The following is a 13,186-nucleotide window of genomic DNA, read 5'->3' as shown; positions in this document are numbered from 1 at the left end:
AGGAACGTTAGGCTTAGAAAGTGTGAGTGGTCCAAGGTGAACTTCTTGGTAGAATAGCCAGATACTAATACAACACAATACTAAGTTGGATCTCAGACTTGACACTCTGATTGCTATGTATATGGAACCTTTTCTTGAGACTCATAAAACTCTGCGGGTTTGCCTGTAATGAATTCAATTGGCATGTATTTCTGATGATAAGAGATCAAACTGGTTTTATATGTTACAGGCCCACTTAAATTGTCCTGTTATAATTGGCGCATTTTACATTATATGTATTCTGTAGCTGCACTGGAGAATTGAGGCTAGTTCTGAGTATATCCACAAAGTGTGCACAGCAACAAAGAAAATGGTGTAGCTGCATTAACAGCACAGTCCTAGCAGGTCACCATATCAATTGGTAACACATACCCATTCAAAAAGTAGTGCATGAAATGTCTCTCACAGAAGGAAGGTAGAATTACTAGCCAACTGAGCTTGCTAGAACCACTATTTATGCATTTAAAAGTGCCCCTGCCTCAAGGTGCTATAAAGTCCTGGGACTATAGAGGCTGCTTCTTGCCTTGACCTGCAGATTTTTAACTTTTTCTGTTTTGTACCCTTATTTCGTGTTTAATAGCTTTTTTCCCTTTGTAGGCGGATACTCCCAGTGTAGTGTTTTTCTCCAATTTTGAATTTTAACAGGAGTGTGAACAAGATATGCTCTGCTGTGTTAGAATTTTAAATGATTGTAGTCATCTTGGATTTTCTTTGTCTTTAATATTTGTAAGCTGCTTTGAGTTCTGCATTTCAGAAAAAAGTGACATGTGAATATGTTAAATAAATGAATAAATAAATAAAATTAATATATCCAACTCTCAATTTTTCTTTTATGGCCACATTTGCCTGGTCTCAACATAATGGCAGAAAAAAGATAGAAAGGTATGCTCAAATGCTTGTTGTTGTTCCAGAAATTTGGAGTACGAATACTACCTCTGGCTAAGTATATATAACTATCAGTAAGCAAAGCATTTCCCCATAGATATGACATCAAAGTGCTAACAAAGTTAACACCTTTCTAATCTATTGACTCCAAAGTAACTCACTATGCTTAGGCTCTATGCTCTAAGGCTCTAAGGACCTTCAGAAGACATGTGATTATTAAGATAACTTCAGACCTTCCTTTTCTTATTATACTAATAAAATACTTTTACTCTTAACTTTAGACTAAGGAGGTCAAATATGGCACAAAATCCACATTTAGAAAACAGCCCTTGATCATTGGAAAAGGAAACAAATGTCAAAAGGAAAAGACAAACGTCATAAGAAAAATTGGGAAATGACTATCATGTATTAAAATGAGTATTATATGTCATAGAGCTGGGGTGGTAAGTGATCTTTGAACAGTTCTGAAACTATTTTAAAACTGATACCTTTCCAGTATTGTTTCAAACATTAGGAGAGCATTCAATAGTTCTGACAGCCAAACAATTTTGTAAATACAGCTGTCAAAATCACACAGTATGGGAGTATTTCCAATAATGGCAGTTGGTTTGATTGATTTTCAAAGTGGAGGAGGACTTTCATCTACTTCAAGACATTTTTTTCCAAAACAGTTTGTAGGTTTTATGGGTGTATGGCTTTGGGATGGCCAGCGTTCTTTCTCCCTGCAAAGGGGATAATTGACAACAACAGCTGTGCCACTGCTTTCCGGAGCTAGTATAATCCACCAGGGCACAGAACTGACTGGAATCCAAGAGAGAGGGCCTCTTAGAGGTTGAGAGAGAGCTGGACCACTTACATTTTTGAGCCCCTGTCCTCCTCTGTCACTGATGCTGGGCCTTGCTCAGTTCCCAGACTCTACTGCCTGGTCCTGTGTGGCTTCTAGCCTCTGACACTGACACAGGCTGAGGCAAGCACAGACAATGCTCTTGGGTTTGGGTGTGTGTGTTAAACCCTCTCAATGTCTTTTTTAATGTTTTCAGATTTTTTTTGCAAACTAGGGGTGGGGTCCCCCAAGTTTACAGAACTACCTGTTTTTTATCAGTGTGGTGTGAATCTGTGGATTTAAGTATCTGCAGATGGGGCCACATTTGTCTATTTCTCCGGCCGTGAAAGCCTTCGACGACGACGATGACGATGATGATGATGATGATGATGATGATGATGATGATGATGATGATGGTTGTTGTGGGTTTTCCGGGCTGTATTGCCGTGGTCTTGGCATTGTAGTTCCTGACGTTTCGCCAGCAGCTGTGGCTGGCATCTTCAGAGGTGTAGCACCAAAAGACAGAGATCTCTCAGTGTCTGAGAGACACTGAGAGACACTGAGAGATCTCTGTCTTTTGGTGCTACACCTCTGAAGATGCCAGCCACAGCTGCTGGCGAAACGTCAGGAACTACAATGCCAAGACCACGGCAATACAGCCCGGAAAACCCACAACAACCATCGTTCTCCGGCCGTGAAAGCCTTCGACGATGATGATGATGATGATGATGATGATGATGATTCAGAGACCACTACTGGTGGCGTTGCCTGGCAATAGGACACAAATTTAGTTGTATAATGAACATAGCTAGTTAAATGTTACAGATGAAAGCCAAATAAAAAACATTAACACTTTCCCCTCCCACCAAAAGATGCATGCTCTTCATACCCCATCAAAAGCTCTGACAAACAAATAAGCCTTACAGTGCCTCCTGAAGTTCTCTAATGAGGGGGCTCCCCTCACCATTTTCATAGCCTGTTCTGCAAAGTAGGAGCTGTGATGAAAAAGGCGCAGGCTCTGGTTGATACTAGGTATACCATCATAAATAGGGGAACAGCCAGCCAGTGGCAGCCTAAAGACTGTAGTTGGCACATAAGAACATATGGGAGGAGACAGTTCTTTTGATAGGTTGGTCTCAGGATACGAAGGGCTTTAAAGGTCATAAACAGCACCTTACGTTGAACTCAGAAACAAACTGGCAGCCACTGTATCCATTTCAAAATGAGCAACATATGTTCCTGTCAGCTAGTGCTGGACAGTAATTTGACTGCTGCATTCTGGAATAGCTACAGTTCCCAAGTTGTCTTTAAGGGCAGCCCTACGCAAAGCACATTCCAGTAATCCAGCTTTGTAGTTACAAAAGCATGGATCAGAGTGTGACCAGATCAGGTGGGTCTAAGAAAGAAGAGTTGGCAACCAAGTGTAGCTGATAGAAGGTGCGCTTATGCCAACCAGCCTTTCAATCAGCAAGGCTGGGTTCATGACCATCCCAAGCTCTTAACATGCTGTGCAAAAGCCAACTCCACTCCACCTAGGATAAGTAAATCCAAACCCTCTAGAACATCAGTCTTTCTGACCAGCATTACCTCTGTCTCATCTGGATTCAGATTGTTCTGTCTCAGTCAGCTGACCATGTCCTTGATACACCAGTTCAGAACCCAAGATGGACATATCTGGAGGCTTAGGCTGCAATTCTAAGAACACTTTCCAGGGACTAAGCCCCCATTGAATAACATGGGGCTTACTTCTGAGTAAAGGTGCTTAGTATTGCTTCCTTAGAGACTGACATACAGAGTTTCATGCCGCTGTTTTGACTCCTGACTGTTCAACCTGCCACCCACCAAGTACAATGTAACCCTCTAGCAAATTCTGTAGCAAACACCCAGGCACTTAATAAATAGGTCAAAGTGCATTGTTTGTAGACAGTATTTTATTTGGAATACCTGCATCTTAAAATGATGATTCTTCTTGTCATTGTTAGAGATGGGCATGAACAGCATTACGAACGCAAAAAAGCTGTTCGCAAACAAGCTGTTCAAGAGGCCCCATTCTAAATGAACAGGTGTTCGTTGCAAGCCTTGTTCATTGCTGTTCGTAAAGCCAGACAGTCTGGCACCTGCAATCAATTCCCATGGCAACTCAGGCAGGGATTGTCTGAACTCTGTCTGAACTCCTGCTGTTGCCCTGGAAACCCCAATCTAAGCCCAATTTAGCTTGATAGGCAGGTCTTCCTTCCAAGTGTGGACTGGAGCTCCAAATTTGTTACAAGAGGAAAAGACTGGTGTGTGTGTGTGTGCTCCCAGCTCTGGCTTTCAGGGAGAGACAGCTGCTGTTAGAGAGACAGGATGAGTGCATTGGAGCTTGAATTTTCTTTGTGTGTGGTGAGATAGGGATCTACCCCTTCAAGTTCCAGTGCTGCTGCTAGGCTCTGGGGCCAAGCTATTATTTATTATTGGTACCTTTCCTGCTGCTTGCTCAGGTAGGGTTTCTGGGAGTGGTGCGGTAGGAATCTACCTCTTCAAGTTCCAGGACTGCTGCCAGGCTCTGGGGCCAAGCTATTATTTATTATTGGTACCTTTCCTGCTGCCTGCTCAGGTAGGGTTTCCGGGAGTGGTGTAGTAGGGATCTTGATGGCTGGAGGAGAGCCTGCTGGTCCCTATGAACAACGACCATGTTTGTGACAGGATCATGTCCGTCAGCGTTCATTGTTTATTGTTCATGGATGGCAACGAACAATGAACATGTTCAGTTTTTTTTCCTGTTCGTGCCCATGTCTAGTCATTGTCCCCATCTTGGTACCATCATGCATATGAGGGAGGTCCTACTTTTCCTTTTTCTCTGCTCCCCATCAAAAATCCAGAAATCTGTGACTCAATCATAGATTTTGTTTCAAAAGATTTTAAAAGAATACACAGATATCAGGGTGTTCACAGTGGCCATTTCTGCACAGCCTGTTATTCCCACATTTTTCCCACTTTAGATTAGACATGGGCACAAACCAAAAAAAATTAATGAATCCGCGGTTTGTGGTTTGGTGCCGATGATGATCCCAAAGTCGCGAACCGCAATGGACATTTCCCGTTGCCGAACAGGTTCATGGTTCGTGGTGCTCAGAATTTTTTTGCCCTGTTGCACTTAGAGAGCCCATATTCACAGGGGGTGTGTAGCAGGCTCTCCTCCAGCCAGCACCCAAGTTTGGTCAAGATTGCAATAGGGATCTTGGAGTTATACCCGCTCCTATCAGAGGCTCCCAGGAAACTCCCACAAAAATCCAAGCTCAATTATACTCTCTCTGTCTCTCCCCAAAGGCTAGCAAGTAGCAAGCAACAGCTCTCACACTCCACTGCTCTCTGAAAGTGAAAGCCAGCCTAGAAGCGCAGTGGTTTTTATAAGCTGAGGTCCCAAAGAGCAATGCAGGAGGTCTGTGTTTGGCCATCAAAGCTGCCTATCAGGGTTTGCAGGGATGAGATTGGAGTGCCTATTGTCAGGATCTGTTTGTATGTTGCCTGAAAGGATGCAACCTGAGTAATGCCATGTTTAATTCTTTAGTAGTTTAGTCTCCTTTTCCCTCTAGGCCCCACCACCTGCGAGGAGCCGTTTCCATGGGAGAAGACTCTGTCTTATCTTTTCTTCAAGCCGAGTCAACCTTGACTAGTGTTCCCACAGAGAACTCTCTTGCTATGTGAACTCTGGGGGGGAGGCTGGGCTCTGAGAGTGTGAAATGTAACAACTTCTGTTCTGTATCTCATTCCTAACAATGCCTTGTTCAGCCAGGGTCTCAAATCCTGGAATATGGATGTCTGGGCCTGAATGCTGTCAAAAGATCTTGTCTTCTTGCAGAAGAGAGTAAGATAGACTCTTGTGTCTGCAATGCCATAGTCTGACACCTATGGCCCTCCCCCTCCCTCCCCCGGGTGTCTTCTCCCAACTTGTAACCACTTTGCAGCTCCATGGTTGGAAGGAAGACCTGCCGATCAAGGTAAGCTGGGCTTCCATTCGGGTTTCCAGGGTGACAGAAGGAGCGCAGACAGAGTTCAGGCATTCCCCCGGATCTGTTTCCAGGGAAATTGATTGATGAAGCCTGACTGTCTGGCTTCCTGAACTGTGGCCAAACGCACCGAACCAGGCTTCTTCCGAATGCTGGTTCGTTGGCCGTGGACAATCACGAACTGCCGGATCGCGATCGCCAATTTCGTGGCTTTTTGAAGTTCATAATGTGGTTCGTGCCCATGTCTACTTTAGATCCATGTTTTGCTGAGTCACACTGACAACTCATCCTCCACATGCAGTATCCATAAGTGCTTACCTTTGGTTGTGAGGTCGCAGGAAAATCTGTTTTTTAAAAAAGAGATTTTGGAAGGGAGGTCGGGCACTTTCATCATCATAGACTAAAAGCACCCATTTCCCTTTTAAATATTTTTAAAATTTTGCATATGAGCAATTGCATGCAGCTACTGGTGCAAGCAGGCTTCTGCAGCTGAGCAGAAATGTGAAGAAGGAAGGGCAAGAACTTTGGAGGAAGAACTGGGCAGAGAATGAGAGGAGAAGGAGATTTCTTCAGAAACACTTCAAATTCATATGCCAAAAAAGACAAAAAACAAAACAAAACACCAGAAACTTGCAACAAAAGGAAACATCGGAGCAAGTGCCATCCCCATAAATACTCAGAAAACCTGGTAAAAAAAACCAATATGCACATGGTTGGCAAACAATAAGCTGTGCATGCTTGGGGAAAAGCTGCCATGGTTCTAAGGGTGAACTGCACTTCTAAGGATGTGCAGAAACTGCCAATATCTCTGCCAAAAAAACTCCAAAACTAACAGCTCATTCTATTGAACTGTTACCTACTCTATGAGTCTGAGAAGAGGCTGGGAGTTATTGCAGCCTATCTATTTAATGTAGCCTAAAATAAATTTAGATGTAAATGTCATTTGAGCACACAAGTAAGGGCTCTTCAGTCTTACATATTTTTCTCCATCCAGAAGGCCCATTTATGACAGATCCAGCTACATAAATAGGACACCTGAGACTTAGTAACCGGGATCCATGCATTTCCCCAACCTTTTCCATGACAGTATCTATCATATCATCAAAGGTATATATCAGCCATTGCAGTTTTCAGTACTCACAAGAATTTTAACATAACAGATTTTTTTCTTACTTGGAGAAATGAAAAGGCAAATCCATCTTCCCTTAAGGAGTGGTGGTTAGGGAAACTAGATATCAAACACTTCCTGCTTTTGAGAGGGGATATAATATTCTATGAATGGCTGACCTTAGTCTGACCTTCATCATGGGAAAGAGTTTGTTTTTGGTAGTCTGCTGGAGCCAGCTACCTGCCGTGAGTCTTGGGATTCCTATGAGAGGGAATTCTTAACACTGTGCTTAAAAGCACATTTGTTTGGGTGGAGTTATTATTGCAAAGAATATTGCTTTATAGGTAGAATGATGGATGGTTGCTTTGCTTATTCATACTAAGATTTCTATTCCATTCTGACCATATGTTCAGGGTGGGTATTGCAGTTAGTAACCACATTAAAATAGGATAAATTGCATCATTTTTTAAAAGTTCCATGATGTAAGTGCCACCACTATATCCTCAGAAAAATCAAAACTACTAGATTGTGTTGCAATACTGGCTTCTTGATCCAAGAACAGTGTTGGATCCAGGAACTTCACAAAGCTTCACATATCTGAAGGAAGGTTCTATCCTTTCTATGAAGAGTGTCCCTACCAACCTGAGATCATCATTAACTATGTGATGGAATTTGGTTTACATGGTTATAGGACAAGAAAGGGAGGGAAGAGGGCTTAGGTATGAATGTCATCTACCAACATGTACCACAGATACACACAAAATTTCTGCAAAGTCTCATTCAGAGGTGTCATATGCATGTTGAAGGGAACCATGAATGCACAAGCGATACCTGAAGATAAAATAAGCAATCACCCTTTGGACAGTCTCCCCCTGGATGAATTAGTAGAACTACTAAAGCAGGTTTCCATAAATATCCACTAGATCTTTCAGCCTCATCAGTGATATTAAAAACCATTAGAATGATTATTAGGGATGTGCCCTGAAAAAAAATTGTTATTGCTTCAGCTTTGTGGGGGAGAGATTTGAGATTCAAATCCATTTTTTTGTTTTGTTTTTTTTTGCATTCCAGTATTTGGGGACCATTGTTTTCAATGGGGAATATATTTGAGGGTCTGGGACAGCTGTTTATAAAGAGAACAGCACTTAATTTGCACAGAACATAGCAATTCCTCTAATCTAAAGACCCCCCCAAGTTTCAAGAAGATTGAACACGGGTTTGAAGTAGGTGCCTCCTGGCACAGATGCACTTCACTCTTTGCTCCCTCTCTATGCAGGGGGGAGAGGAATGATAGTCAAGTCGCAACCTAGCAGGAGAGTACTGAGTGGCCACCACCACCACCACCACCACCACCACCACCACCACCACCACCAACAACAACAACAACAACAACAACAACAACAACAACAACAACAACAAAACCATCTTCATTTCATTGTCCTACTCTTATGTTGAGTGACTGCCCTTTCCACTGAAAACTGCATTTGCCATCTGTCCTTGTCCTGGTTTGTTGTTTGCTTCCTTTCACAAAGTGAGAAAGGAGGGAGGGAAAGAGAACTGCAGCTCTATCATTATTCCTTATGGAGGACTTTTTTCAGGAGGGGCTGGATTGGCTGTTTTTCAATCAAATGACATTCAAATTGCAGTGGTGCAAATGCTGCCCATTCACTAAAGAACTGCCAAGTTTCAAATGAATTGGAGCAAAGGTTCAAGTCCTACCAGCCCCTGAACAAGCTGTTTCCAGCCATCATGCTTGCAAAGACCACAAGGGCTCCAGCTCTACAAAGGAAGAGGGAAGGAGAAGGTGTGAGCCAGAACTGAAGCTCTACTGGGTCTTAGCTGCTTTCCGTGGGTCACTGCCTGGAAAATTCAGACAATCAAAGAAAAACAAGATGCCTGCTTCTGATGAGCACCCCAATACGAAAAACTACAGATTTTTTTCAGAGGGGCATTTTTTTGTAACTCCCCAGGAAAATCATGGTAACAACCCCACACAGCAATTTTTTGTATATTTTGGGCTAGGAAATTCTGCAATACATATTCCTTAATGATTACACCTATACATTTCAAAATATCAGCCAATATTAAGCATGGTATTAATGCTGTGTTTATAGTAGATGTGGGCACAAACGGAAAAAAAAAAACCCGAACAAGCTGTTCATTGCCATCCATGAACAATGAACAATGAACAGTAATGAACATGACCCTGTTCACAAATATGTTCGTTGTTCATAGCCGCTTAAAGATCCCTTTAAACTATTAGCTGGCAGGTGGCAGGGGAATTCCCCCCTGCCACCTCCCAGCTGATAGTTTAAATGGCCCTTTCCTGCCACATGCAAGGGGCAGAGACCTTTAAACACCCCACAAACTGACCTTCCCAATGTCCAATACCCACCAAATTTGCAGGGAACATAGTCCTCATTGTCATCCAAAGACCCCCCAAGTTTCAGAGACATTGCACCCCGGGAAAGGCATGATCCATGGGTCCTTCCCTTTGTTGCCATTTTCTCTTCACAGTGGCAAAAATGGGAATCTCTGGTGGAAACTACTTTGAGAGGTTACAAACTGATCTTCCCAATGTCCAATACCCACAAAATTTGCAGGGAACATAGTCCTCACTGTCCTAAGAAGACCCCCCCCCCCAAGTTTAAGGGAGATTGTACACCAGGAAGGGCCTTTGTTGTCATTTTCTCTTCACAGTGGCAAAAAACAGGACTCTCTGCTGGAAGTACTTTGAAGGGTTAAAGCCAGAAGGAAAGCCAGAAGGAGTTCAGACAGATTTCAATCCCTGCTGTTGCCAGGGGAATTGATTAAAAGGCCCCAGACTGCCTGGCTTGACAAATGGCAGACAAAGAACAAACAAGGATTTCACCGACCACTTGTTCGTTTAGAATGGAGCCTCACAAATGGCTTGTTCATAAACAGACGAACGGACAGTTCGTGGGTTTATTCAGTTCGTAATGCTGTTCGTGCCCATGTCTAGTATATAGGTTGAAAATTTAATGCAAAGTTCCCTGACCTTTTTAAGGGACACTGGTGAGCACCTGCTGAAGTAGGCCGATCCAAACCCCAGATGGTTCCTGCAAACAGCAGAACCAAATGCAATTCATCCCTTCTAGCCTCACAAAGATGCCTGCTTCCATCAGAGTAGACAATACTGAGCTGGATAGACCAATGGCCTAACCAGCTGTAGGGTAGATTTATAATTAATCCTAGCTACATTTGCAATGTATCCCTAGAAAGAACAAAATATTATGTCTGTGACAACTTAATATGTCATTCTGGATTCAAAATAATGATTCCTCTGGCCAACTCAATATTGAGTAAGTATGCAGAGTATGCTACAAAAGCTTCCTACTGGGCTGGGGATAGTTTAGGTGGAGACAGCCCAAGTTCACCAGGAGAATCTAGAATAGCTTCATTAAACAGCATTTTTCAGATTTAGATGGAAGAAGCAAAGAATATAGTTTTTTGTTATTCCCAGTACTGCTCACAATACACTGTGCAGCAATATACTGGATTCAGAATGAACCAGGCGTGGCCTCTTTCTGATCATTCTCCATCCCATTTTGTCCATGGTAAGTACTCTGTAAATCAGAAGACATGCAGATGTAATAGCAGGACACCTGGAGTGACCTCTCACTCTTCCGCAGTTCAGCTGATCATTGCCAAAACAGTCAAGGTCACTGGTATCTTCCTACATGATTTCTGGAATCCAGTTATCTCCCTAAATCTTTCAGAGACTGGGTGTGCATTATCTTATCATGTCCATCAGTTTGAAGGGACATGAGGTCCCTTCAACCTGCAGAAAATCAGGTTTTCATAAAATAATAATTCATCCATGATCATGATTACTTCTTGATACTGTCAGAGAAGACACCTTTTCACACCAAACCAAGACAAATGCAACACCTGTCCCTTCTTGAATGTCAGGTCAAATACTACTTGTAATACATCATAAGTTACCAGAGACAAAGAGGTCCTCCTGAGCAAGCCCTGAAAAGCATGTATTTTTTAGCTTTGAGCAATAAGCCAGTAATAATAACAATGAGCAATAATAATTGCTGACAGCAAGCTTACCCCTAAACTGTGAAGCGTAAGTTTTATTTCCAGTTCAGGTGAGAGGATGGCTCTTCTGTGTCTGATGTCACTTGTGGAGAGGTCCTGCAATCATGTTTAGATCAATTTCACACTTCATCTCCTTTCTCCACGTGCCTATAGTCATTATATCATACTTCTATTGTAATTTGAAGTTTCTCAAGTACCTAATAGTTTCACATTCCTACTGGGGAAGGAAATACCATTACATCATGTTGACTTTACCTTTCAGAAATCACAGGATCATGCAAAATGGAAGTTTTTATTGTAGAAATTTCAAAATATATGAAATTAAGTTACAGGCGTCTTCTATCTAGTCTTTTGTTTTGTTCTGTTCTTAGGACGGGGCTTGTGGACAGCTAAAAATGGGTCAAATAATAGTTGAACTGACTATGAAAAGCTGGCTCCTTGTTCTGAAACTTGTGAACAGTGCATGAGCTCAGCAGCTGTTCAACCATCCCTAATTAGATCCAAAGATGTCCCTCCATTGGAGGAAGACCCAGTTCATAGAGTCTTACATAGATGAATAAACCTTCTGTTCAATAGTCTTTAATTGATAGAAGGATTTCTTCTGTTCATAGAAAGATTCCACTGACAGAACCCAGTAGTAAATAGAAAGCTCCTTCCATGAATGGAAGACATCTCTGCCAACATGTAGGATTCAACCCTGTATTATTATTTATACCAAATTCAAAGTCATCACCCCAGACTGATTTTTATCTATTCTTTTCCCATGACCAGCCTCACTGGATGCGCAATCATGTGATGAAATCTGAAAACGGCCACATCCTGGAGTTTTGATTTTTTTAAAAAATCCCAAAATCTCAAGTTCTGTTAAGTCAGTGATAGGGAGGGAGAGGTACAAGGTATTCTGAAGAAATATTTCCTATACATGGACTAAAATTTCACTGTGCTGACATGATGATGACCAAAAGAAATTAATCAAATTGGCCATGATTTTATAGAGATACAATTTCAGAGGGATACAGTAAGCCTAATAATGTTTTTAATAAGATGGAAAATAAGTTCAGGTAAAAAGGGTGATGAAAATTAACATTACAGTGAAGGAAAAAATATTGATAGCAGGAAGATAAAAGGAAAAGAAATAACATATAAGGGAACGTGATTACATTCTTTTTACATTTTAATGTATGCCATGTTTTGATATTGCATATTGTTTAGGCACCTAATTCATTATCCACTGAATTCAAAGCAAGAAATTCCACTGACTTCAAAAGTCCTTTATCAGATTCTAATTAAGAAATAATGATCATTCGTGCACACACAGCACTCTACAAATACTGGCATTTGAGGTCTGAAGCTGTGTTGAGTTTCAATTGGATTTAACAATATTTCTCTAAATACATTTTCGCCTGAATACGTTCTTTAGAAAATACTTGCTGTCTTCATATACTCCAAAGAATCTGTTCAAACTCATTCTTGGGCAAAATTAAAACACTTTCAAAAATGCCTTGTGATACCTGTGGCTCAATTCAGATATCATGTCAAACCTCAGTTAAGGGAACTTAATTACAGTTTCTCACGGTATGTGTGAAGTAGGAAACAGCCGATATGGCAGTTTTAGTTTCTGTTGTTATTATCATCATCATTTCAGGTCACCTCAGTTTCATTACTGTTGTTGTTTCTTTATTGTCTTGTTTTATGCCATTTATATATCACTGAAATGAAAAGAAGATTGAATATTTTGAATTATTACTAGAAGGGTTGTAAATTTCATGGTGCATGTGCACCACAAACATATTGTGTTTGACTCTGATGATCAGATGGTTCTGTTTGGTTTGGCACCAAACAAACTCAGATATCTTTTTTTTTTGCAAAATGAGTTTACATTCTTTCCCCTCAACCTGCTTATGCACAAAATCATTGCTGGGCCAAACAGACTGGCAGCCATTAACATTGCTAAGAACTATATAGGTGAACACCAAATGGTAGGATTTTTTAAACATGGCATTTCTTTATGATGGATGTATATGATTTGTAATTGATTTAAGCATCTAATTTAAACAATTGCTTGCTGAGCAAAGCAGCATCTCAGCTAGGATGGGGGAAAGTAGGACTTAGTGAGAATATGCATGCTCCAAAAACTGATCATGCTGTACTGAACTGGTACGTACGGAGGCAACTTGTTGAACAGTCACAAATAGGTTGATAAACAGTCCAACAAAAATTGGCTCCCTTTTCTCAGCCACTGAACAAGACAGGCTGAATCAATGCATGTCCCAG

The sequence above is a fragment of the Eublepharis macularius genome, chromosome 6, assembly GCF_028583425.1.
Source record: "Eublepharis macularius isolate TG4126 chromosome 6, MPM_Emac_v1.0, whole genome shotgun sequence".
In the NCBI taxonomy this organism is placed as follows: domain Eukaryota; kingdom Metazoa; phylum Chordata; class Lepidosauria; order Squamata; family Eublepharidae; genus Eublepharis; species Eublepharis macularius.
This window is presented reverse-complemented; position numbering follows the sequence as displayed.